The sequence below is a fragment of the Monodelphis domestica genome, chromosome X (assembly GCF_027887165.1).
Source record: "Monodelphis domestica isolate mMonDom1 chromosome X, mMonDom1.pri, whole genome shotgun sequence".
Taxonomy (NCBI): domain Eukaryota; kingdom Metazoa; phylum Chordata; class Mammalia; order Didelphimorphia; family Didelphidae; genus Monodelphis; species Monodelphis domestica.
This window is the reverse complement of record NC_077235.1, coordinates 46,680,282-46,706,484: the sequence shown is the minus strand read 5'-3', so window position 1 is coordinate 46,706,484 and position 26,203 is coordinate 46,680,282. Positions and strand designations below refer to the sequence as shown.

At 42.3% G+C, this 26,203-nt stretch overlaps 1 long non-coding RNA gene across 5 annotated transcripts in view; it reads left to right on the top strand.

Annotated features, from left to right (window-relative positions):
- Window positions 1-25,845, top strand: part of LOC103103099 (uncharacterized) — a 50,137-nt gene extending 24,292 nt beyond the window's left edge. For 2 of the 5 annotated variants that reach the window (XR_008914676.1, XR_008914677.1), the window contains exons 8-12: window positions 608-753; window positions 4,575-4,724; window positions 5,364-5,450; window positions 10,037-10,103; window positions 23,494-25,845. This is a non-coding gene — a long non-coding RNA (uncharacterized LOC103103099). Of the gene's footprint in view, window positions 1-607; window positions 754-4,574; window positions 4,725-5,212; window positions 5,451-9,235; window positions 9,733-10,036; window positions 10,104-23,493 lie in introns of those variants that run through there. The other 3 variants (XR_008914675.1, XR_008914678.1, XR_008914679.1) reach the window with 3 other exon arrangements.
- The last annotated feature ends 358 nt before the right edge of the window (window positions 25,846-26,203 follow it).

The following is a 26,203-nucleotide window of genomic DNA, read 5'->3' as shown; positions in this document are numbered from 1 at the left end:
AACAACCAGCTGAGGAATGGCAAATTGTCCGTGTAGACTAGCACTCTCTCTCTCTTCCTCCCTCCCTCTCAGTCTTTGTCTCTCTGTCTCTGTCTCTGTTTCTCTGTCTCTCTCTTCCTCCCTCCCTGTGTCTCTGTCTCTGTCCCTCTCTCTCTGTCATTCTTTCTGCCTCTTTCTCACTCTCTCTCTCTGAGTGTTTATGTGCACTGTATTCTAGCACTGTGTCTCTTGGGTGGCCTATACGTTTGGGATAATTTGGCAAAGAATTCCGTAATGTATCTTTGAGGGATAATATGATTATGCAGGCTAACAGAAAAGGGAGATTTAGAATTATAAAGGTTGGAGGTGGGGGGTAACCCTGGCAACTGGATATAACAGAATCTTGGGCTTTCAAGGTTAATTAGACGTTGGACATTCCAAGAGTCTCAGCTCTGTGTCTTAACTCATAAAGTTTTATAATTAATATTCTGTCCCAGCTATGCTGATTTTTCAGTGCTGGAGTGTTGCTGTGTGTGTGTTTGTGTGTGTGTGTGTGTGTGTGTGTGTGTGTGAATGTGTGTACAAATCCCAGATTTTTTCTATTTCCTTTTGGTTTTTCCATGAGTAGGTATTGAGACAACCAGCAAAACAAACACAAAGCCTTGACATGGTGATTCTTGGTGACTAGAATCGATATAAAGTGATATTTGGGATCACAAGGAAGGCGAGATGTAGCCTTAGCAACTGGATGTGACATTATCTTGGACATTCAAGGTGAGGTGCAAACTGGTCAGAGAGCCTCAGCTCTATATCTTATTACACTGAGTATATGGACCTGCAAGTACTAACTCAACCTTGCTAGGTTGTCATTGTTCACTTTATTGTGTGCATGTGTATGTGTGTGCAGTCTCTTCCCCCACTCTGCCCCTTGGTTTGCCTATAAGTTTATCACAATTTGGCAAAGAATTCCAAAATGCATCTTTGAGGTACAATAAGGATATGCAGACTCCTTAGAAAAGAGACATTAGGAATTATAAAGTTGGCAGGGTATCCCAGGCAACCGGATACAATAGAATCTTGGGCATTTTAGGGCAGTTAGATGTTGGACATTCCAAAGAGTCTCAGCTCTGATTCTTAACTCATGTAATTTTATAATTAATATTCTGTCCCAGCTATGTTTGTTATTCAGTGCTGGACATTTGCTCTGTGTGTGCATGTGTCTCTGTGCCATTGGGTGTCCTATACAATTGCCCCAATTTGTCAAAGAATTCCAAAATGCATCCTTGAGGGACAATGTGGATATGCAGACTCATAGAAAAGAGAGTTTTGGAATTATAATGGGGGGATAACCCTGACAACTGGACATGGGAGCATCTTTGTTTTTCATGAACACCAGAGAATGGATATTCAGGAGAACCTCAGCTCTGTATATATTAACACATTGACGGAATCAGGAACTTCCTCCCCCATGGAAAGTATGTTTCTCATTCCTTAATGGCTTATTGACTTCGGTATGTATGTTTTCAAGTGTATGATTCCCTCTGCACTGTCCATGGGTATGATTCAGGAGATGTCAAGAAAGATCCTTAAGGGACACCCTTGATGTCCTGCATTAAAATTAAGCAAATATTGGGATTACAATCCTGGGATAACACTAACAACAGGACAGAATAGGACTTATGATCTTTACAATCAGATGTTGGACATTCTATGGATCAGACCATTCTATCCATTCTATGGATCCTCATTTCTGTATGTTAATGCTTAGAGAAGCCTCTCAGTCAGAATATTTATTAAGCTCTATATGATTTAAGATACAGAGCTGAGACTCTTGTGGAATGTCCAACATCTACCTCCCCTTAAAAGCCCAAGATTCTGTTATATCCAGTTGCCAGGGTTACCCCCCACCTCCACCCTTTATAATTCCAAATATATCTTTTCTATGAACCTGCATATCCATATTGTCCCTAAAGGATGCATTTTGGAATTCTATGTCAAATTGTCCCACACTTATAGGCAAATCAAGAGGCACAGTGCTACAATACAGTGCGCACAAACACTCAGAGATAGAGGCAGAGAGAGAAAAAGAGAGAGACAGAAACAAAGACAGAAACAAAGAGAAAGACAGAGACAGAGAGACAGAGAAAGAGAGGGAGGGAGGAAAAGAGAAAGAGTGCTTGCCTACACTGACAATTTACCACTCCTCAGTTGGTTGTTCAGATGCTGCTTCTCTGATACTCCAAGCATTAACATACAGAAATGAGAAGCCATAGAATGTCCACCATCTGATGGTAAAGATCATAGATCCTATTCTGTCCAGTTCTCAGTGTTATCCCAGGATTTTAATCCCATGACTGCCTTATTTTAATGCTGGACATCAAGGGTGTCCCTTAGGTATCTTTCTTGACTTCTCCTGAATCATAGCCATGGACAGTCCAGAGGGGTTCATAAACTTGAAAACATACACACAGAAGTCAATAAGCCATTAAGGAAGGAGAAACATGCTTTCTAAGGGGTAGGATGTCAAGTTCCTGATTCCGTCAATGTGTTAATATATACAGAGCTAAGGTTCTCCTGAATGTCCAGTCTCTGGTGTTCATGAAAAACAAAGATGCTCCCATGTCCAGTTGTCAGGTTTATCCCTCCACTTATAATTCCAAAACTCTCTTTTCTATGAGTCTGCATGTCCACATTGTTCCTCAAAGATGGATATTGGAATTCTTTGACAAATTGTGGCAATCTTATAGGACACCCAAGGGCACAGTTGGAGAATAGTGTTAACATAAAAACACACCCAAACACACAGGCACATGGACACTCAGAGCAACTGTCCAGAATTGAAAAACCAACATAGCTGGGACAGAATATTTATTATAAAACTATATGAGTTAAGATACAGAGCTGAGACTCTTTGGGATGTCCAATATCTAACTGCCCTTAAAAGCCCAAGATTCTATTGCATCCAGTTGCCAGGGCTAACCTGCCAACCTTTATAATTCCTAATGTCTCTTTTCTAAGGAGTCTGCATATCCATATTGTACCTCAAAGATGCATTTTAGAATTCTTTGCAAAATATTGCCACACCTATAGGCAAACCAAGGGGCAGAGTAGGAGAATAAAGTGCACAAGAACACACATACAGAGAGAGAGACAGAGAAAGAGGTGAAGATAAAAAGGGAGAAGACACAGAGAGAGAGAGGGAGAGACAGAGAGAGAAAGAGAGAGACAGAGAGGTAGAGAGAGAGAGCTGCCCTACACAGAAAACTTACCATTCCTTAGTTGGTTATTCAGATGCTGCTTCTCTGCTTCTGTGGACATTAATATACAGAAATGAGGAGACACAGAATGTCCAACGTCTGATGATGAAGATCATAGATCTTTTTCTCTCCAGTTATCAGGGTTATCCCATGATTATAATCCCAAGAATTGCTTTATTTTAATACTGGACATTAAATGTATCCCTTCAGGATCTTTCTTGTCTTGTCCTGAATCATACCCTTGGACAAACGAGAGGGGTTCATACACTTGAAAACATACATAGAGAAGGCAACAAGCCATTAAGGATGAAGAAACATAGTTGGGGGAGGATGACAAGGTCCTGATTCTGTCAGGATGTGTTAATATATACAGAGCTGAGGCTCTCTGGGATGTCCAGTCTCTGGTGTTCATGAAGAGCAAAGATGCTCTTTTGTCCAGTTACCTGGGATATCTCCAATTACAATTCCAAATATCTCTTTTCAATCAGCCTGTTTATCCATATTGTTCCTCAAGGATGAATTTTGGAATTCTTTGCCAAATTGTTCCAAACTTATAGACCACCCAAGAAGCGCAGTGCTAGAATAGAGTGCACACAAACACTCAGAGAGAGACAGAGCCCGAGACAGAAACACAGAGTGAAACAGAGACAGAGAGACACAGAAAGAGAGGGAGGGAGGAAGAGAGAAAGAGAGACACAGAGAGAGACAGAGAGAGAGAGACAGAAACAGAGAGAGAGAGTCAGAGAAAGAGAAGGAGGGAGAAAGAGAGAGAGACACACACAGAGACAGAAAGAGACAGAAAGACAGAGATAGAAACAGAGACTGAGACAGAGAGACAGAGACAGAGAGGGAGGGAGGAAGAGAGGGAGAGTGCCAGTCTACACTGACAGTTTACCATTCCTCAGTTGGTTGTTCAGATGCTGATTAACTGCCTCTTTCTCTCTCTCTGAGTGTTTGTGTGCACTCTATTCTAGCATTATGCCTCTTGGGTAGCCTATAAGTGTGGCACAATTTGGTAAAGGATTCCAAAATTCATTCTTGTGGAACAATATGTATATGCAGGTACATAGAAAAGAGAGAGTGGAATTATGAAGAGTGGAGGTGGGGGGGTAACCCTGGCAACTGGATATAACAGAATCTTGGGCTTTCAAGGGCAGTTAGATGTTGGACATTCCAAGAGTCTCAGCTCTGTGTCTTAGCTCATATAGTTTTATAATTAATATTCTATGCCAGCTATGTTGGCTTTTCAGTTGCCCTGTGTGTTTGTGTATGTGTGTGTGTGATCATATGTGTACAAATCCCAGATTTTCTCTCTTTCCCTTTTGGTTTGTCCCTTAGTAGGCCTTGAGACAACCAGCAAAACAAACACAAAGCCTTGACATGGTGATTCTTGGTAACTAGAATCGATATAAAGTGATATTTGGGATCACAACAGATGCTGAGATGTAGCCTTAGCAACTGGACATGACATTATCTTGGACTTTCAAGGTGAGGCACAAACTGGTAAGAGAGCCTCAGCTCTATCTCTTATTACACCGAGTATTTGGATCTGCAAGTACTAACTCGACCTTGCTAGGTTGTCATTGTTGACTTTATCATATGCGTGTGTGTGTGTGTGTGTGTGTGTGTGTGTGTGTGTGTGTGTGTACTCTATTTTCCCACTGTGCCCCTTGGTTTGCCTATATATTTGGCACAATTTGACAAAGATTTCCAAAATGCATTCTTGAGGGACAATATGGATAAACAGGTTCATAGAAAAGAGATATTTGGAATTATAAAGGGTGGGTAACTGGACATGAGAGCATCTTTGCTCTTCATGAGCAGCAGAGACTGGACATCCTGGAGAGCTTCAGCTCTGTATATATTAACACATCCTGACAGAATCAGGACCTTGACATCCTCCCCCACTATGTTTCCTCATCCTTAATGGCTTGTTGCCTTCTGTATGTCTGTTTTTATGTTTATGAACCCCTCAGGTCTGTCCATGGGTATGATTGAGGACAAGCCAAGAAAGATCCTAAAGGGATACCCTTGATGCCCAGCATTAAAATAAAGCAAACCTTGGGATTATAATCATTGGATAACCCTGACAACTGAAGAGAACAAATCTATGATCTTTATCATCAGGTGTTGGACATTTTATGGCTCCTCAGTTTTGTATATTAATGCCCTCAGAAGCAGAGAAGCAGCATCTGAACAACCAACTCAGGAATGGTAAGTTGTCAGTGTAGGCTAGCTTTCTCTCTCCATCTCCCTCCCTCTCTCTCTGTCTCTCTGTCTCTCTGTCTCTGTCTCTGTCTCTGTCTCTGTCTCTGTCTCTGTCTCTGTCTCTCTCTCTCTCCCTCTCTGTCTCTCTCTCTGTCTCTCTGTCTGTGTGTCTCACTGTCTTTTTCTCTCTCTCTGTGTGTCTCTCTCTTTCCTTTTCTCACTGTTTCTGTCTCTTTCCCTTTCTTTCTCTGTGTCTCATTTTTCCTCTCCCTTTCTGTTTTTCTCCCTCTCTCCCTTTCTCTCTCTCTTGTTCTCTCTCTGTTTCTCTCTGTCTCTGTCTCTGTCTCTCTATGAGTGTTTGTGTGTATTCTCTTCTCCCACTCTGCTCTTTGGTTTGCCTAAAAGTTTGGCCCAATTTGGCAAAGAATTCCAAAATGCATCATTGAGGGACAACATGGATGTACAGACTCATAGAAAAGAGCTATTTGGAATTATGAAGAGTGGAGGTGGGGGGTAACCCTGGCAACTGGATACAATAGAATCTTGGGCTTTTAAGGGCAGTTTGATGTTGGACCTTCCAAAGAGTATCAGCTCTGAATCTTAACTCTTGTAGTTTTATAGTTAATATTCTGTCCCAGCTATGTTTGTTTATCAATGCTGGACAGTTGCTCTCTGTGTTTCTGTGTCTGTGTGTGTGTTGTGTTAATACTATTCTTCCACCGTGCCATTGGGTGTCCTATACAATTGCCCCAATTTGTCACAGAATTCCAAAATGCATCCTTGAGGGACAATGTGGATATGCAGGAGCATAGAAAAGAGAGTTTTGGAATTATAATGGGGGGATAACCCTGACAACTGGCCATGAGAGCACCTTTGTTTTTCATGAACACCAGAGACTGGACATTCAGGAGAACCTCAGCTCTGTATATATTAACACATTGACGGAATCAGGAACTTGACGTCCTCCCCCATAGAAACTATTTTTCTCATTCCTTAATGGCTAGTTGCCTTCTCTATGTATGTTTTCAAATTTATGAATCCCTGTGGACTGTCCATGGGTATGATTGAGGACAAGCCAAGAAAGATCCTTAAGGGGCACCTTTGATGTCCAGCATTAAAATAAAGGAAATCATGGGATTATAATCATGGGATAACCCTGACAACTGGAGAGAACAAATCTATGATCTTTACCATCAGATGGTGGACATTCTATGGCTTTTCATTTCTGTATGTTAATGCCCACAGAAGCAGAGAAGCAGCATCTGAACAACCAACTGAGGAATGATAAGTTGTCAGTGTAGACTAGCTCTCACTCTCTCTTCCTCCCTCCCTCTCTTTCTTGGTCTCTCTGTCTCTGTCTCTGTCTCTCTCTCTTTTTCTTTCTCTGTCTCTTTTACTCTCTTTCTCTTCCTCTCTCTCCCTCCCTCCCTCCCTCTCTTTCTCTCTCTCTGTCTCTCTCAATTTCTCTCTCTCTCTCTTTCTATCTCTCTCTGAATGTTTGTGTGCACTCTATTGTAGCACTTTGCCCCTTGGTTTGCCTATAAATGTGGTACAATTTGGCAAAGAATTCCAAAATGCATCTTTGAGGGACAATATGGATATACAGGCTCATAGAAAAGAGATATTTGGAATTATAAGAGGGGATAACCCTGGTAACTGGACATAAAAGCATCTTTGCTCTTCATAAATACCAGAGATTAGACATTCTAGAGAGCCTCAGCTCTGTATATATTAACACATCCTGACAGAATCAGGACCTTGACATCGTCCCCCAACTATATTTCCTAATCCTTAATGGTATGTTGCCTTCTCTATGTATGTTTTTATATTTATGAATCCCTCTGGTCTGTCCATGGGTATGATTTAGGTCCACGCAAGAAAGATCCTTAAGGGACACCCTTCATGTTCAGCATTAAAATAAAGCAATTTTTGGGATTATAATCATGGGATAACCATGAAAACTCGAGGGAAAAAAATCTATGATCTTTATCATCAAATGTTGGACATTCTGTGGCTCCTCATTTTTGTATATTAATGCCCACAGAAGCAAAGTAGGAGCATGTGAACAACCAGCCTAGGAATGGTAAGTTGTCAGTGTAGCCTAGCTCGCTTGCTCTCTCTCTCTCTCTCTCTCTCTCTCTCTCTCTCTCTCTCTCTCTCTCTCTCTCTCTCTCTCTCTCTCTCTCTCTCTCTCTCCTTTTCTCTCTCTTTCTCTGTCTCTACCTTTCTCTCTTTCTGTCTCTCTGTCTCTCTCTCTCCCTCACTCTCTGTCTCTTTCTCCCTTTTTCTCTTTGGCTCTGACTCTGTCTCTCTCTCTCTGTATGAGTGTTTGTGTGCATTCTCTTCTCCCACTCTGCCCCTTAGTTCGCCTATAAGATTGGGAGAATTTGGCAAAGAATTCCTAAATGCATCTTTGAGGGACAATATGGATGTGCAGACTCGTAGAAAAGGGATATTTGGAATTATAAAGTGTGGTGGGATATCCCTGGCAACTGGATACAATAGAATCTTCAGAATTTATGGGCAGGTAGATGTTGGACATTCCAAAGAGTCTCAGCTCTGTATCTTAACTCATATAGTTTTATAATAAATATTCTGTCCCAGCTACGTTGGCTTTTCCATGCTGGACAGTTGTTCTCTGTGTTTGAGTGTGTGTGTGTGAGAGTTTGTGTTAATACTATTCTCCCACTGTGCCCTTGGGTATCCTGTAAGATTGAACTAATTTGTCACAGAATTCCAAATTGCATCCTTGAGGGACAATGTGGATATGCAGACTCATAGAAAAGAGAGTTTTGGAATTATAATGGGGGGATAAACCTGACAACTGGCCATGGGAGCATCTTTGTTTTTCATGAACACCAGAGACTGGACATTCTGGAGAACCTCAGCTCTGTATATATTAACACATATTGACAGAATCAGGAACTTGACATCCTCCCCCATAGAAACTATGTTTCTCATTCCTTAATGGCTTATTGACTTTGGTATGTATGTTTTCAAGTTTATGAATCCCTCTGCACTGTCCATGGGTATGATTCAGGAGAAGTCAAGAAAGATCCTTAAGGGACCCCCTTGATGTCCTGCATTAAAATAAAGCAAATATTGGCATTAAAATCCTGGGATAACACTAACAACTGGACAGAATAGGATCTATGATTTTTACCATCAGATTTTGGACATTCTATAGCTTCTCATTTTTGTATGTTTATGCCTAGAGAAGCAGAGAAGTAGCACCTGAAGAACCAAGGGAGGAATGGTCAATTGTCAGTGTAGACTAGCACGTTCTCTTTCTTCCTCCCTCCTTCTCTTTCTCTATCTCTGTTTTTCTCTCTCTCTGTCTCTCTCTGTCTCTCTGTCTCTCTGTCTCTTTCTATCTCTCTCTGAGTGTTTGTGTGCACTCTACTCTAGCACTCTGCCCCTTGGTTTGCCTATAATTGTGGCACAATTTGGTAAAGAATTCCAAAATGCATCCTTTGGGGACAATGTATATATGTGGGCACATAGAAAAGGGAGAGTGGAATTATAAAGAGTGGAGGTGGGGGGTAACCCTGGCAACAGGTTATAATAGAATCTTGGTCCTTCAAGGGCAGTTAGATGTTGGACATTACAAGAGTCTTAGCTCTGTGTCTTAACTCATAATATTTTATAATTTATATTCTGTGCCAGCTATGTTGGTGTTTCAGTGCTGGACTTTTGCTGTGTTTATGTTTGTGTATGTGTGTGTGTGTCTGTGTTAACATATATTTACAAATCCCAGATTTTCTCTCTTTGCCTTTTGGTTTGTCCATTAGTAGGTCTTGAGACAACCAGCAAAACAAACGCACAGCCTTGTCATGGTGATTCTTGGTGACTAGAATCGATATAAAGTGATATTTGGGATCACAACAGAAGACAAGATGTAGCCTTAACAGCTGGACGTGGCATTATCCTGGACTTTCAAGTTGAGGTGCAAACTTGTTAGAGTGCCTCAGCTCTATGTTTTATTACATGTAATATATGGATCCACAAGTACTAAGTCAATCTCACTAGGTTGTCACTGTTGTCCTTATTGTGTGTTTGTGTGCGTTTGTGTGTTCATGTGAGAGTGTGTGTGTGTGTGTTTGTGTGTGCTCTATTCTCTGCCTGCGCCCCTTGGTTTACCTATAATTTTGGCTCAATTTGGCAAAAAAATTCCAAAATGCATGTTTGAGGGACAATATCAATATGAAGGCTCATAGAAAAAGATATTTGGAATTATAATGTGTGGGTAATTGGACAGAAGTGAATCTTTGCTCTTCATGCACACCAGAGTAGATATCCTGGATAGCCTCAGCTCTGTATATATTAACACATCCTGACAGAATCAGGACCTTGACATCCTCCCCTACTATGTTTCTTAATCCTTAATGGCTTGTTGCCTTCTGTGTGTATTTTTTCAATTTTTAATATTATGAATCCCTATGGACTCTCCATGGTATGATTCAGGATAAGTCAAGATAGAAACTTTAGGGACATTCTTGATGTCCAGCATTAAAATCAACAAATCTTGGGATTATAATCCTGGGATAACCCTCATAACTGGACAGAATGTGATCTATGATCATTACTTTCAGATGTTGGACATTCTATGGCTTCTCAGAGAAGTAGAGAAGGACCATCTGAACAAGCAAGTCAGGAATGGTAAGTTGTCTGTGTAGGCTTGCTCTCTCTCTCAATCAGTTTGTCTCTCTCACTCTCTCTTGTTCTGCTTTTCTGTCTCTGTCTCTCTCTTTGAGTGTTTGTGTGTACTCTATTCTAGCATTGTGCCCTTGGTTTGCCTATAAGATTGGCACAATTTGGCAAAGAATTCCAAAATTCATCCTTGAGGGTCAATATGGATAATTAGGTTCAAAGAAAAAAGATATTTGGAATTAATAAAGGGTGGGTAACTGGACATAAGAGCATCTTTGCTCTTCATGAACACCAGAGCCTGGACATCCTGGATAGCCTCAGCTCTGTATATATTAACACATCCTGACAGAATCAGGACATTGTCATCCTCCCCCAACTATGTTTCTTCATCCTTAATGGCTTGTTGCCTTCTCTATGTATGTTTTCAAGTTTATGAACCACTCTGGTCTGTCCATGGGATTCAGTACTAGCCAAGAAAGATCCTTAAGGTACACCCTTGATGTCCAGCATTAAAATAAAGCAATTCTTGGGATTATAATTCTGAGATAACCCTGACAACAGGACATAATAGGATCAATGATCTTTACCATTAGATGTTGGACATTCTATGGATCCTCAGTTCTGTATGTTAGTTCCCAGAGAACAGCAGTTTTTCAAACCAACTCAGGAATGGTAAGTTATCAGTGTAGGCTTGCTCTCTCCATGTCTCAATCACTCTCTCTCTTTCTCTCCCCACTCTCCCGCCTCTCTCCCCCTTTCTCTCACTGTCTGTCTCTCTCTCCCCCTCCCTCCCTCCCTCTCTCTCACTGTCTTTGTCTCTCTGTCTCTCCCCTCCCTCTCTCTTTTCTCTTCTCTTTTTCTCTCTGTCTCTCTCCCTCTCTTCCCCCCCCCTCTCTCCCTCTCTTTGCTCTCTCTCTCACTGTCTCTGTCTCTCTCTTTCCCTCTGTTTCCTCTCTTTCCCCCTCTCTTCTTTCTCTTCTCTCCCTCCCTCCCTCTGTTTCTCTTTCTCCCCCTATTTCCTCTCTCTCTCTCCCCCTCTCTCTCTTTCTCCCTCTCTCCCTGTCTCTCTCTCCCTCCCTCTCTCTGTCTCTCTCTTCCTCTCTTTCCTCTCTATCTCCCTCCTCTCTCTCTATTCTCTCTCCTCTCTCTCTCCCTCTCTCTCTCCCCCTCCCTCCCTCCCTGCATCTCTCTCACTGTCTCTGTCTCTTTGTCTCTCTCCCTCTCTCCTTCCCTCTTTCTCTATCCCTCCCTCTATCTCTCTCACTTTCTCTGTCTCTTTCTCTTTACTCTCTTTCTTCCTCTCCCTCTCTCTTCTCTCTCTCCCTCTCTTCCTCCCTCTCTCTCTCACCGTCCCTGTCTCTCTCCTTCTCACTGTTTCTGTCTCTCTCTCCCTCTCCTCCTCCCCTCTTTCTCACTGTCTCTGTCTCTCTCCCTTTCTTTCCTCTCTCTCCCCTCTGCCTCCCTCTCTCTCTCTCTCACTGTCTTTCTCTCTCACTGTCTCTGACTCTTTGTCTCTGACTCTCTGTCTCTCTCTCTCCCTCTCTTTCCTCTCTATCCCCCTCTCTCTGTCTCTCTCTCCCTCTCTCTCTCCCCCTCCCTCCGCCTCTCTCTTTCTTACTGTCTCTGTCTCTTTCTTTCTCTCTTCCCCCTCCCTCCCTTTCTCCCTCCCTCTCTCTCTTTCTCTCTCTCTCTCTCTCACTGTCTCTGTCTCTGTCTGTCTCCCTCTCTTTCTTCTTTCTCTCTGTCTCTCTCTGTCTCTGTCTCTTTCTGCCTCTCTCTCTCACTGTCTCTCCCTCCCTCCCTCCCTCCCTCTCTCTCTCTCTTCTCTCTCTCTCTCTCTCTCTCTCTCTCTCTCTCTCTCTCTCTCTCTCTCTTTCTCTCTCTCCATCTATCTCTCCATCTTTCTGTCTCCCTCTCCCCTCCCTCCATTTCTCTCTCTCACTATTTCTATCTCCATCTCTCTCTGTCTCTCTCTCCCTCTTTTTCCTTTCTCTCCCCCCTCTCTGTCTCCCTTCATCTCTCCCTCCCCTCCCTCCCTCCCTCCCTCCCTCTCTCTCTCTCTCTCTCTCTCACTGTCTCTGTCTCTGTCTGTCTCCCTCTCTTTCTTCTTTCTCTCTGTCTCTCTCTGTCTCTGTCTCTTTCTGCCTCTCTCTCTCACTGTCTCTCCCTCCCTCCCTCCCTCTCTCTCTCTCTCTCTCTCTCTCTCTCTCTCTCTCTCTCTCTCTCTCTCTAAGTATATGAAGTAGATATTTTCTCCTATTGATACACATGAAGTATTGATTTGTCTTTCTTCCCCACCAGATGAATGGGGGTCTCATATGCCACTCTTCCCACAGTGACTCTTTATTTTCCATTTGAATTAATTTATTTAGTTACCTTAGAACATTACTCCTTGGTTACAATAATCACATTATTTATTCATTTAAAGTGACATCCCCAACCATATCCCTTCAACCCATGTATTCAAGCAGTTGTTTTTCTTCGGTGTTTTTGCTCCAACAGTGTTTCTTCTGAATGTGGATAGTGGTTTTTCTCGTAGATTCCTCCAAGTTGTTCAGGATCACTGCATTGCCACTAATGGAGAAGTCCATTACGTTCGATTATACCACAGTGTATCAGTCTCTGTGTACAAGGTTCTCCTGGTTCTGCTCCTCTCGCTCTGCATCAATTCCTAGAGGTTGTTCCAGTCTCCATGGAATTCCTCCACTTTATTATTCCTTTGAGCACAATAGTATTCCATCACCAACATATACCACAATGTGCTCAGCCATTCCCCAACTGAAGGGCATCCCCTCATTTTCCAATTTTTTGCCACCAAAAAGAGCACAGCTTTGAATATTTTTGCACATGTCTTTTTCCTTATTATCTTTTTGGGGTGCAAACCCAGCAGTGCTATGGCTGGATCAAAGGGCAGACAGTCTTTTATCACCCTTTGGGAATAGTTCCAAATTGCCCTCCAGAATGGTTGGATCAATTCACAACTCCACCAGCAATGAATTAATGTCCCTACTTTGCCACATCCCCTCCAGTATTCATTACTTTCCTTTGCTGTCATGTTAGCCAATCTGCTAGGTGTGAGGTGATACCTCAGAGTTGTTTTGATTTGCATCTCTCTGCTTATAAGAGATTTAAAACACTTTTTCATGTGCTTATTAATAGTTTTGATTTCTTTGACTGAAAATTGCCTGTTCATGTCCCTTGCCCATTTATCAATTGGAGAATGGCTTGCTTTTTTGTACAATTGGTTTAGCTCTTTATAAATTTGAGTAATTAGACTTTTGTCAGAGGTTTTTGTAATGAAGGTTGTTTCCCAATTTGCTGCTTCCATTCTAATTTTGGATGCATTGTGCTTTTGTTTGTCCAAAACATTTTTAATTTGATGTTATCAAAATTATTGATTTTACATCTTGTGATTTTTTTCTAGCTCTTGCTTGGTTTTAAAGTCTTTCCTTTCCCAAAGATCTGACAAGTATACTATTCTGTTCGCCTAATTTGCTTATAGTTTCCTTCTTCATATTCATGTCATTCACCCATTCTGCGTTTATCTTGGTGTAGGGTGTGAGATGTTGATCCAAACCTAATCTCTCCCATACTGTCTTCCAATTTTCCCAGCAGTCTTTTTAATCAAATAATAGATTTTGGTCCCAAAAGCTGGGATATTTGGGCTTATCATAGATTGTCTTGCTGAGGTCACTTATCCCAAATTTATTCTACTGATCCTCCTTTCTGTCTCTTAGCCAGTACCAAATTGTTTTGATGACCACTGCTTTATAGTATAGTTTGAGATCTGGGACTGCAAAGGCCACTTTCCTTCGCATTTTATTTTTCATGATTTCCCTGGATATCCTTGATCTTTTGTTCCTCCAAATGAACTGTGTTATGCTTTTTCTAATTCAGTAAAAAAGTTTTTGGTAGTTTGATTGGTATAGCACTAAATAAGTAAATAATTTTGGGTAGGATGGTCATTTTTATTATGTTTGCTCATCCTACCCATGAGCAATCAATGTTTTTCCAATTGTTTAGATCTAGTTTTTATTGTGTGGAGAGTGTTTTGTAGTTGTGTTCCTATAGTTCCTGTGTTTGTCTCAGCAGATAGATTCCCATGTATTTTATATTGTCTAGGGTGACTTTAAATGGAATTTCTCTTTCTAATTCTTGCTGCTGAAATGGGTTGGAGATATATAGAAATGCTGATGACTTATGCGGGTTTATTTTGTATCCTGCAACTTTGCTAAAATTGTTGATTGTGGTGGCAGCTGGGTAGCTCAGTGGATTGAGAGCTAGTCCTAGGGTCGAGAGGTCCTAGTTTCAAATCTGGCCTCAGACACTTCCCAGATGTGTGACTCTGGGCAAGTCACTTGACCCCCATTGCCTGGCCCTTACCACTCTTCTGCCTTGGAGCCAATACACAGTATTGTATGGAAGGTAAGGGTTTAAAAAAATTAAATAAAATTGTTGATTGTTTCAACTAGCTTTTTGGTTGATTCTCTAGGATTCTTTAAGTAAACCATCATATCATCCGCAAAGAGTGATAGCTTAGTCTCCTCATTGTAAATTTTACTACCTTCAATTTGTTTTTCTTCTCTAATTGCTACTGCTAGTGTTTCTAGTACAATGTTAAATAATAAGAGGTGATAATGGGCATCCTTGTTTGACTCCTGATCTTATTGGGAAGGCTTCTGGTTTATCCCCATTGCAGATGATGTTTGCTGATGGTTTTAGATATATACTGTTTATTATTTTTAGGAATATTCCTATTCCTATAATTTCTAGTGTTTTCAATAGGAATGGGTGTTGTATTTTATTAAAGGCTTTTTCTGCATCTCTTGAGATAATCATGTGATTTTTGTTGGTTTGCTTGTTAATATGGTCAGTTATGTGGATGGTTTTCTATTATTGAACCATCCTTGCATTCCTGGTATGAATCCTACCTGGTCATAGTGAATAACCCTTGTGATGACTTGCTGGAATCTTTTTGCTAGTATCTTATTTAAGATTTTTGCATCTATATTCATTAAGGAGATTGGCCTATAGTTTTCTTTCTCTGTTTTTGACCTGCATAGCTTTGGGATCAGTACCATGTTTGTGTCATAAAATGAATTTGGTAGTTCTCCTTGTTTGCTTATTCTGTCAAATAGTTTGTATAATATTGGGATTAGTTGTTCTTTGAATGTTTGATAGAATTCATTTGTGAATCCCTCTGGACCTGGGGATTTTTTCTAAGGGAGTTTTTTGATGGCTTGTCCACTTTCTTTTTCTGATATGGGGTTGGGCTGAAATGTTGGGTACGTGAGGGAAATAATGTACAATAAGCCAGGAAAGGTAAGATTGTGAGAGGCTCAATGTACTAACCTGAGGATCTTATATTTAATTGTAGTAGGCAATAGGGAACCACTGAAGCATCTAGAGAAGAATAGTTACACTTAGATTTGTGCTTTAGGAATATTATTTTGGCAGCAATGGGTTGGATGTACTGATGGGGGGAAACCTGGAAACAGGAAGGACAATTGGTAGGTTGTTCAGGAGAGAGATGAAGAGGGTCTCTGTCAAGGTGTTAGTCATGTGAGTGATGTTAAGGAGAGAGGTGTGTGATAAGAGTTGGCAAGTAATTGGATATGGGGTGAGGGTAGTATGGGAAAGGAGGGTGCTGAGTTTGTAAATCTGGGCGACTGAAAGAATAGTGGCACCCTCAGTAGAAGTGTGGGAAGTTTAGAAAAGGGGCAAATTAGGAGGGAAGATAACGAGCTCCATATTGGACATGAGTGCTGAGTTTGAGATACCTACAGGATATCTAGTTGAAGACATCCAATCGGCAGCCAAGTGATATAGGACTGGAACTAAGGAGTAGGACCAGGGTTTGGTGTGTAGATCTAAAAGTCATTTGCATAGAGATAGTAAGCCTATGGGAAGTGGTGAGATTGAGATTCCAAAGAGAGAGACAGAAAGAGCGAGTGAGAGTGAGTGAGAGGGGAAGAGGGAGAGAGACAAAGAGATAGAGAGAGAGAGAGGAGAGGAGAGAGACAGAGAAAGAGGAGAGGAGAGAGCGACAGAGAGAGAGGAGAGGAGAAGAGAGACAGAGAGAGAGACAGAGAGAGAGGAAAGGAGAAGAGAGACAGAGAGCGAGAGCGAGAGAGTGAGAGAGAGAGAGAGAGAGAGAGAGAGAGAGAGAGAGAAGGGGAGAGTGGGGAGAGAGAGCCAGATACACACACACACATACACACAGAGGAGGGAAAGAGGGAGAAGGACAGAGACAAAGAGAGAGAGAGCATCTAAGAAGAGAGGGTCATTGTCAATGAATGTCATACACTTCAGAGAAGGATGAAGAATGGGCCATCAGAAGTAGCAATGAAGAGTTTGGAGAGTAGTTTCAGTTGCGTGATGAAGCCCAAGTCAGATGACCAGGGGCTGAGAAATACATGAGAGGAGAGCAAGAGGAGACGATGAATCTAGAGAGCTTTTTCCCTGGGGGTTTGGGCAAGACAGGGAGAATATTCTGAAAATGGATAGATTTTTTCTTTAATTTTCTTTTAAAAAATTCTGAACCCAATGAACACCAAATACAATTCTTATTGCCTTAGACTAAACAGAGCAGGACAAGAGGATTACTCACAAAACCAGGAATCTCTACCATATAGAGAGACAGTCTTAAATACAGTCATAACAGTAAGATAAGCAAAAGCTTCCATAGAGAATAGAACTGATTGCCACTTCAATAGCTTCTTTGTTGTTCCCTCATTTTTGGTGGTGTTTGACTCTTCCTGACCTCATTTTGGGGTTTTCTTTGTAGTTCATTTTAAGAAGAGGAAAATGAGGCAAATGGGATTAAATGACTTGCCCAGGATCACTCTGAGAGCAGATTTGAGCTCAGGTGAATCTTCCTGATTTTAGGCCTGGCCCTTTTTGTATTGTACCAGCTAGATGCTCCTAAATAGTTTCTTACTTCATGACATATTGATTGAGAAGCTTGAGAAGTGCTGGCTTCTAATACCTTGTATTTATATATTGTTTTCTGGTTTGCTGAGTGTAGCATTCCAAGCATATTCACATCTATGAAATATGAATGATTGTATGATTACTGTGTCTTCAGGCACAAGGTTATACCAATGATATTTGGGAGGCCTGTTGCCTAAGACAAACTCATTAACACATTTCTTTGAAAAAGCGCGGGTTGAAATCTACACGCCCAAAGGTGTTACCTCTACCTTGCCACCCAATCTTAATTGTCTATGCTTTGTGATGTGATTGCTACGTGATTGGAAACAGCTTCCTGGTTGCTCAGGAATAAAAATAGAGGGTGGACCCATGAATTCTCTCTTGGATCTTTGCTCTGCTCCTGAGCCCCTCTCCCTCTTTCTCTCTCTCTCTGAATCTTTTCCTTTCCCGAGGCACTAGCCCTCTCTGTGTTCATTCTCTGCCCTAACCTCCTCCTCTACCTCGTATTCCATTGATCCTCATATTTTCCTTCCAAGAAGAATATCATAGGGGTTTGCCTGCCCTATTTAAACACTGATTTGTCTGTGTCTGTCATTCTTCACCCTGGTTCCCAGACTCCCTGCCTCTCCTCGGGTCCCTATCACAAAGGAGAACCCCTTTCCTGTGTGGGCCCTGCTGGTCAGGTGAAACCCCACACTGAGTTCTTTACAGTTCTCATTTGATAAAGGCTCTCAATAGTCCTGAGATATAGATGCTATTGTTATCCTCACTTTAAATATGAGGAAACTGAGGCTGTGGGGAAGTTAAATGACCAGTCCAAGGTCACATAGCTAGTCAGTGTGAGGCAGGATTCAAGCTTGGGTCCAGCACTCTATGTACTGCCTCATTTAACTGCTTATAGGCTTCTCTCACTCATAGGGCTGTCATCTTGGATGGTAAAGAGGGTGATCTCAAAGAATGTCATTTACTGGCCCTAACCATGACCTGTGAGGGCCCAAGTCCAAAGATCATAGGTCTTCTGCTTAGCAGAAGTGCAAGGCCATTCCATGGTAGGGAAGAATGTGGGGAAGCAACAACTTCTCCCCTCAGCAGTGCATGGCACCCTTCCCATTTGGAGCTGCTGTAGCCAGGAGGACAATAACGGCCCTCAGCGATTGTACCCCTAGAAGAAAAATAGCCAGCAATTGTATCCCTAGAAAGACACGTTTTCTTTGGCCTTCAAAAGGGGCAGAATCCTTTGCCTCCGAAAAGTCCTGGATGGGACTGATTGCCCCTATCCAGGCTGTCCCATGGGATCTCTAAAAACTTTCTAAAAACGGCTACAGTGAATGTCTTCTTTAACCACGGGAGAAAGAATGAGGAAGTGACTCAGTTTCTAGGATGAGAAATTCCTGCTCACACTGAGTACCAGTCACGCATCCCTGGCTTGGTTTTTTCCTATGCTCCTTTGCTTTCTTCTCTGTTTAGCCTCCTCTTCTAACAAAGAAGTTGTTAATTTGCTGGAGGACTATTGCTATTAGTCTAGGTACAAAGAGGGAGAGAGCTGGAGCTGACTCATAATTGTTTCTCATAATTAGCAGGTGTGCGGGGAGGGCCTTTCGGGAAACGCTTGGCAAAGTGAGCACTTTATAGCCTAGACACGCTTGATTCCCATCTCGTGTCCAGTGCAAAAGTTCATCGATCGGTAGGTGCCCTCGTTAAATAAAAATAACAGCCAGCGGAGGCTGAAAAACAGGTGAGCAAAGGGGCCTGGAGCCTTGGGGAAATGATGAAAATGCGTCACGTGGAAGTGTCAGCGTCGATCTGTTTTCTTGGGGATCATTTTCTTTTTCCTTGTCCTAGCTTCCAATGATCCAAAATGTTCTCTTTGCAGCAGGGGTGGGCTCCTATAGTGGAGCCCAAAGACCCAGAGACGGATGAAGTGTTGAGATCCCGTAATGGCTCCCACACTGGGAGCATCTGAACACAGGCTGAGGGGGTGGGCATCAGGGTCCACAAGAACCTCCTTTCAGCTTGAGCCCCCATCGCTTTGGATGGCTGGAAGGGAAGGTCCCAATTCATCCTCAGAGTTCTTTTGTTTCCTTGTGGTGGGAAAGTCTTTTTCAAAACCCTTATTATCAAAAAAAAGTTTGGGTGATGTCGTTTGTTTTTAACGTGACAATCGTTTCTGGATATTTCTCCTGTCAGTACACACACACACACACATGTGTGCACACGTGTGTGCACACATACACCTATATCTAAATCCTCCCTTGGAATAATTCAAATGAAATAATGACTGCAAAACCCTTTGAAAACCTTAAGGCACTATAGAAAAACAGCAACAAACCAGTTAGGCAAAACCAACTAATGTAGCAGCCATGTTGGACCATGCATGAAACATTTACCCATCACCCCCTCAGCTGTTTACCTAGAGGAGGTGACTTATAGCATCTGTACTCTGGCACCAAGATTGATCATGGTAATTACTCCTTCCTTTTAGAGTTCTTTTATTATGTGTGCATTATAAAATATTTTATTTTACCAATTACATGTAACGATAAATTTCCACACAAGTTTTCCAAAGTTATATGATCCAAATTGTCTTCCTCTCTTCCTGTCCTCCCTCTTCCCAGAGCAGACAAGCAATGCGAACTGGTTTTATATATAATCATATACAATTAGAACCCCCAAATAAACTTAAGTGGAAAATCACGTTTTCATCTGCATTCCGACTTCAGTAGTTCTCTCTCTGGAGGTGGAGCGCATCCTTTGTCTCGAGTCCTTCAGAATTGTCCTGGATCATTGCATCACTGAGCGTACTAACAATATATTGTTGTTACCATGTACCATAGTCTCCTGGTTCTGCTCCTCTCACTCTGCATCCATTCCTGGAGGTCGTTCCAGTTCACGTGGAATCCCTCCAGTTTATTATTCCTTTGAGCACAATAGTATTCCATCACCAACAGATACCACACTTTGTTCTAGCCAATCCCCAACTGATGGACACGCATTCAATTTATAGGATTCTTTTCATTCACATTCTTATATTCAACCTCTACTTGTTCTGATTTTATGTTGTATTGGTTCATATAGGTCTTGCCGTGTTTCTGTGAATTCCTTATACTTTTCATTACATTCACATACCTCTGCTTGTTCAGCTGTTCCCCAATTGATGGGCATCTACTCCTCCCCCAATTATTTGCTACCACAAAAAGTGCTGTTAGGAATATTTTGGGATATTGGAGGGAAATGACTTTTCTTCCTGTCCTCCCCTTTTGGAGATACATGCCCAGCTCTGGGATCACGAAGTTAAAGGATATGATCATCTGTGATTGGTTTATTACTCTTCATATAGTCCCAAATGCTTTTCCAGAACAGCGCAACCAATGATGTATTAGCGTGCCTGTCTTTCCACAGCTCTAGCAGCAACTATTTCCATCTTGTATCCTCTTTGACAATTTTCTGAGTATGACGTGAAATCTCAGAGATGTTTACATTTGTAGTTCTCTTATTACTAGTGATTGGAAACCTTCACTGGAGGGATTCAACGTTACCTTTTCTACTCAATTGTAATCATGAAAACCTTCACTTGCCAGCGTCTGGAAGAAGTCAAAAGTCATGGGTTCTAGATGTGACTCTTTCCCAAATTGGTTCTTGCATCTAAAAGTTGTTTTGTAGAAAATAAGAAATAAAAGCTCCCCTGCCCCTTTTGCAAGGCCACTGTGAAAATAAATACGAAATAACATATGGGAAAGAGCTTTGGACAAACCCTTGACAGACGTAAGGTGTTATACTCATTGTCTTGTTGCCGAGTGCCGTGCATGGGAATAGCAGAGAACGGGGGATTATTCACTTTGGCATTGGGGCTCAACTTTTTTTGCAGACAATAATCAGGAAAAGAACAGTTTAGCCATGAAGAGCACTAATTGCTCCTGTGAAACGCCATTTCTGCACCATCCAGCACACATCTGTGAACCCTAGGAGGAGTGAATGCAATCCTGTTGCCAGATGGTATTTAGGATTTGAATGGCCCAGAGCCAAGTAGCTGCCAGTTGGCTGTTCACACATAGTAAAAAAAATCATGCTACATGCATATTCCACTGCATCTTGCTCCTTCATGTTGGTAAAAATTTTATTTCTTCCTGTGAAGCAGAAACCATAGTCCACAAGTGGCTGTGAGTGATAGAACACCTAGGAAATGTGAGGAAGGGAACGGGAGGGGGCTCTCTCCACTGTGCGGCAGCTGATGTAGGGAATAGAGACTTCTGCTTAATAGAATATTCTATTTAATAAAGTTATATATATATATATGTAGATAGATAGATAGATGGAGATCAGATCTATGATTTTATCAGTAAAGGAAAGTCTTGGATGTGAAAACTCCCTTCACCAAAGCAGGTTAGCACCTACTCTGTAACTTCTAGTCTTAGAGAGTTGCCTCAGTGGTCAAGTGACTTGTCCTGGGTCACATAGTCATTGCATATCAAAGGCAGGACTTGAATGCAGGTCTCTCTGGCCCCAAGGCCAGCTCTCCATGTGCTACTCTAAGGATTGGCATGTGATAAAAGTATGCTTGCCAGTGATATGTTGAATCTACTGCCTACAGTTTTTTCTTCTCCAATCTATCTGTCACATAGCTACTAAAATCACCTTCTACACATATGACTTTGGGCAAGTCATTTCCCTCAGCCACATCTAAAGTGAGGGGATTGGACTGTGAAACCCCTCTTTGTGGAGAGAGGAGGAAGGGGGAGAGAGAGAGAGAGACAGAGACAGAGAGAGAGCGCCACAGAGACAGCTTAACTTTATCTGGGCACAAAATTCATTATGAAGATAGTCAACAAATACAGCTTTAAAAAACCCCTCTACTCTCAAGCTTAGAATCCATGCTATATATTGGTTCTAAAGTAGGAGAATGGTGAGGACTAGCAATGGGGTTTAAGTGACTTGCCCAGGGGCACACACCTGGGAAGTGTCTGAGGCCACATTTGAACCCAGGACCTCCCATCTCTAGACATGGTTCTTTATCCACTGAGCCATCCAGCTGCCTGTTTGAACAAATGAAGCTTTAAAGAGAGCTGAAAACTCTCGAGGATCATCAATGGCAATTTGTTAGGTAATGGTGAGACAAAAGAAGGGGAGAAAGTACAAAGGATCAACAATCGTATGAAAAAATGCTCCAGATCCCTAAGAAAAAGGAATTCAAACACTCCATGACTCCAGCTTACATACTTCATTTTAAAAATTAAATTAAAATGTTTTCACCTTACACACTTCAGATGAACAGAGATGACAAGGAAGAAGACAGGAAACTGGCAGATTGGCAGGGGCTTCGGGGGAATGGGCATGTGAGTGCATTGTTGGTGTAGTTGCGAGTTGCTCTAACCATCCTGAGTGTCAATTTGGAACTAGGTCTCCAAAGTCATTAAACTGGGCATCTCTTTTGATCCAGTAGCACCATGACGAGGCCTATACCCCAAAGAGATCAAAGGCAGAGGGAAAGGATCCAGAAATACAGAACTATTTCTAGCGGCACTTTTTGTTGTAGCAAAGAGCTGGCAATAAAGTGGGGGCCCATCCACTGGAGACTGGCTGGCCAAACTACAGTAAATAAATGCAATGAAATAGAATTAAAGCCATGAGAAGCATGGATTCACAGAATCCTGGAAAGACACATGTAAACTGCTATGGAGTGAAGTGGGAAGAGCCAGGGAACAACTGATCCAGTGACAATAATATTATAAAAGAAAATAATTGTGAAAGACTTCTTACGAATGATGATCAATGTAGTGACCAACCATGACTCTAAAAGGTTTCAGTAGTATCAAAGAAAGAGAAGGAAATAAAGAAAGGAATGTCATTGGAACATTAAAAATACATAGGGAAGCGGGGTGGCTCAGTGGATTGAGAGCCAGGCCTAGAGATGGGAAGTTCTGGGTTCAAATGTGGAGTCAGACACTTCCCAGCTGTGTGACCCTGGGCAAGTCACTTGACCCCCATTGCCTAGCCCTTACTGCTCTTTTTCCTTGGAACCAATACCCAGTAGTGATTCTAAGATGGAAGGTAAGGGTTTAAAAAATCCATAGAAGGAAGTTCAGAAAGAGAAATGGAAAAGCAGGACAATTTTGGAACTATGGCATGAGAGACAGCTAGATGACTCAGTAGGTAGAATGCTGAATCTAGAATCAGGAATCCCTCAGTTCAAATCTGGCCTTAGATACTTACTAGCTGTGTGATTCTGGGCCAGTCATTTAGCCTCTGTTTATCTCAGTTTCTTCAGCTGTAAAATTGGGATCATAATAGCCCCAATTTATAGGGTTGTTGAGAGATAAATAGCCCTTAGCACTAGACCTTGCACACAGTAGGAGCTTAATAAAAGGTTATTATTATTGTACTAAATGTATTATTTACTTAAAAACACAAACTGCAAATAATAGAAATTTGTGATTTCATATGTAGCTCTTTTTCTTTTCTTTGTATGCAGAAATGATCATGGCTACTGCTGTTTACCAAAATAATAATAATAATAATAATGAGCAGTGAAAACACTCATGAATCAATGGAGAGGGGGAAGGCTCCAGTTATCTCATGAGCAGCAGTCTGTGGCATAGTAAAAAGAATGTTGGACCTGGAGTTAGGAAGACCTGGATTTGAGTCCTGCCTCCTTACTTTACCCAGGTAAGTCATTAACCACATTTGCCTTGATTTTCTCATCTATAAAATGGGGATGACAATTCCTATATCTACCTACCAGAATTGTTTCAAGAGTCAGTTAGGAAAGGGATAAACAGTTATTAAGAGCCTACTATGGGGGGGCAGCTGAGTGGCTCAGAGGATTGAGAGCCAGGCCCAGAAACAGGTAGGTCCTGGGTTCAAATCTGGAATCAGACACTTCTTAGCTGGGTGACCCTGGACAAGTCACTTAACCCCCATGGCCTAGCCCTTACCACTCTTCTGCCTTGGAACCAACACACAATATTGATTCTAAGACAGAAGATGAGAATATTTTTAAAAAGGAAAGTGAGGGCAGCTGGGGGGCTCAGTGGATTGAGAGCCAGGCCTAGAGAAGGGAGAGAGGCCCTGAGTTCAAATTTGGCCTCAGACACCTCCTACCTGTGTGACCCTGGGCAAATCATTTCACCCCCATTGCCTAGCCTTTACCGCTCTTCTGCCTTGGAGCCAATACACAGTATTGATTCTAAAATGGAAAGTGAGGGCTTAAAAAAACTACAATGTGCCAGGCACTGTGCTGAGTGCCTATCTCATTTGATCTAATAATAATCCTTGGAGGTGGGTACTATTATTATCTTCATTTTACAGTTGAGGAAACTGAGGCAGGCAGTGACTAAATGACTTGCCCAGGCTGGATTTTAACTCAGATCTTCCTGTTTCTAGGCCCTTTGCTCTAGCCACTGAGCAACCTAGCTCAGGGCTCAAATAAAACTCTTGGCCAATCTTAGCATGCTACATAAAAGCTAGTTGTTCTTGTTCCTGGAGGACCTGCAGAGCATCGTATCCTCGCACTCTCTGTTTCTGTGGCCCAGCATCAGCACTTGAAGGCGGGGCCCATTTCGTTGCTTCCTTTTTTCCTTGGCATGTGGACTGGCGCAAGCATTCAGTAGGTCCTGCTGGCCGCTCTGCAGTGGAGTGGATGCAGGTGTTGCTAATGCAATGCTGATTGGTCGGCTACCTGTCCTGACCCACTGCCATTCCTCTCTTTGGTCCACAAGTCTACAAGACTCGAATCAGGTGGTTCCCAAGACTGGTGCTAACCATTGGACATCTGCGAGTTGGAGAGAAGTCTCTCTGCCCCTGTCAGTGAGCTCCAGATCCCATTAGCCACTGCTGCCTTCTTGCTGAAGGAGGGATGTGTCAATGGTAGAGGGCAAGCTGGTAAGGCTTGGGGAGAGTCAATACGTCAGTGACTGTGCAATGATCCCAGAGACCACAGGCTTGGGAGGGGTTGAAGGGGGCTCTCATGAACCCCAGGGCTGTTGTGAAGAGTAGGGGGCTTCAGGTTTGGAGCTGGCTCTCCCAGGGCTTCCCAGAAGAATCCCAGGAGCCCCAACCAGTGCTGAAAGCACTTTGGTTGGGAGGTGTTAAACAGCGCCTTTTAATTTTCTTTAAACCCTCACCTTCTGCCTTAGAGTCAATACTGTGGTCCCAAGGCAGAAGAGCAGTAAGGGCTAGGCAATGGGGCTGAAGGGACTTGCCCAGGGTCACACAGCTGGGAAGTGTCTGAGGCCAGATTTGAGCCCAGGATCTCCCTCTTGTCTCTAGGCCTACTTTCTGTCATAGTAATAACTCTAAGACAGAAGGGCAAGGGCTAGGCAAATGAGGTTAAGCAAGTTGCCCATAATCACACAACAAGGAAGCATCTGAGTTTGGATTTGAACACAGGTCCTCCTGATTCCAGGCCTGTGTGCTCTAACCCCAAAAATCATTTAAAAAAATTAATCTGGGTAGCTAAGCAATGGATAAAACGCCAGGCCTGGAGTCAGGAAAACCTGAGTTTGAAATTGGCCTCAGAACACTTGCTAGCTGTGTGATCCTAGACAAGTCACATATCCACCCCTATTGGCCTCTATTTACCCATCTGTAAAATAGAGGCCATAACAGCACCTAGCTTTTAGAGTTTTTGTAAGGATCAGGTGAGGTAATATTTGTCAAAAGCACTTGGCACAGTGCCTTGCACATAGTAAACATTATATGAGTGTTAGCTATTATTATTATTATTATTGACCTCATTTGTTTTCATATCACTTCCCTGTCTCCCAGAGAGCTAACCCTTATAAGAAAGAATAAAAAAAGGAAACCGAAGCAGCTCAGTCAAAGCACACGCCATAGGAAAGAAGTCGGCCATTATAGGCTGTTTCCATACCCATAGGCCCTCACCTCTCTACAGAATTGAGGGGAGGGGCCCTCTCCTATCCCTTCTGGGGTCCAAGCTTGCTCATTAGAAGTGAGCAACATTCAGTTGCAGTTTGGGCGTGTTTAAGATCAGGCTGTGAGGCAGCTGGCCAACTCAGGAGAGTCACCTAACATCTTTCTCTGAGACTCAGTTTCCCTCGGGCTGGACTCGATGAGCTTGAAGGTCCCTTCCAGATCCAAACCTCTCAATAAGGCCCTAGTGCCACACTTCCTCCGTACATCCAGATGGCCAGGAAATGCTTCTTTTTTTTTTAATTTTATAG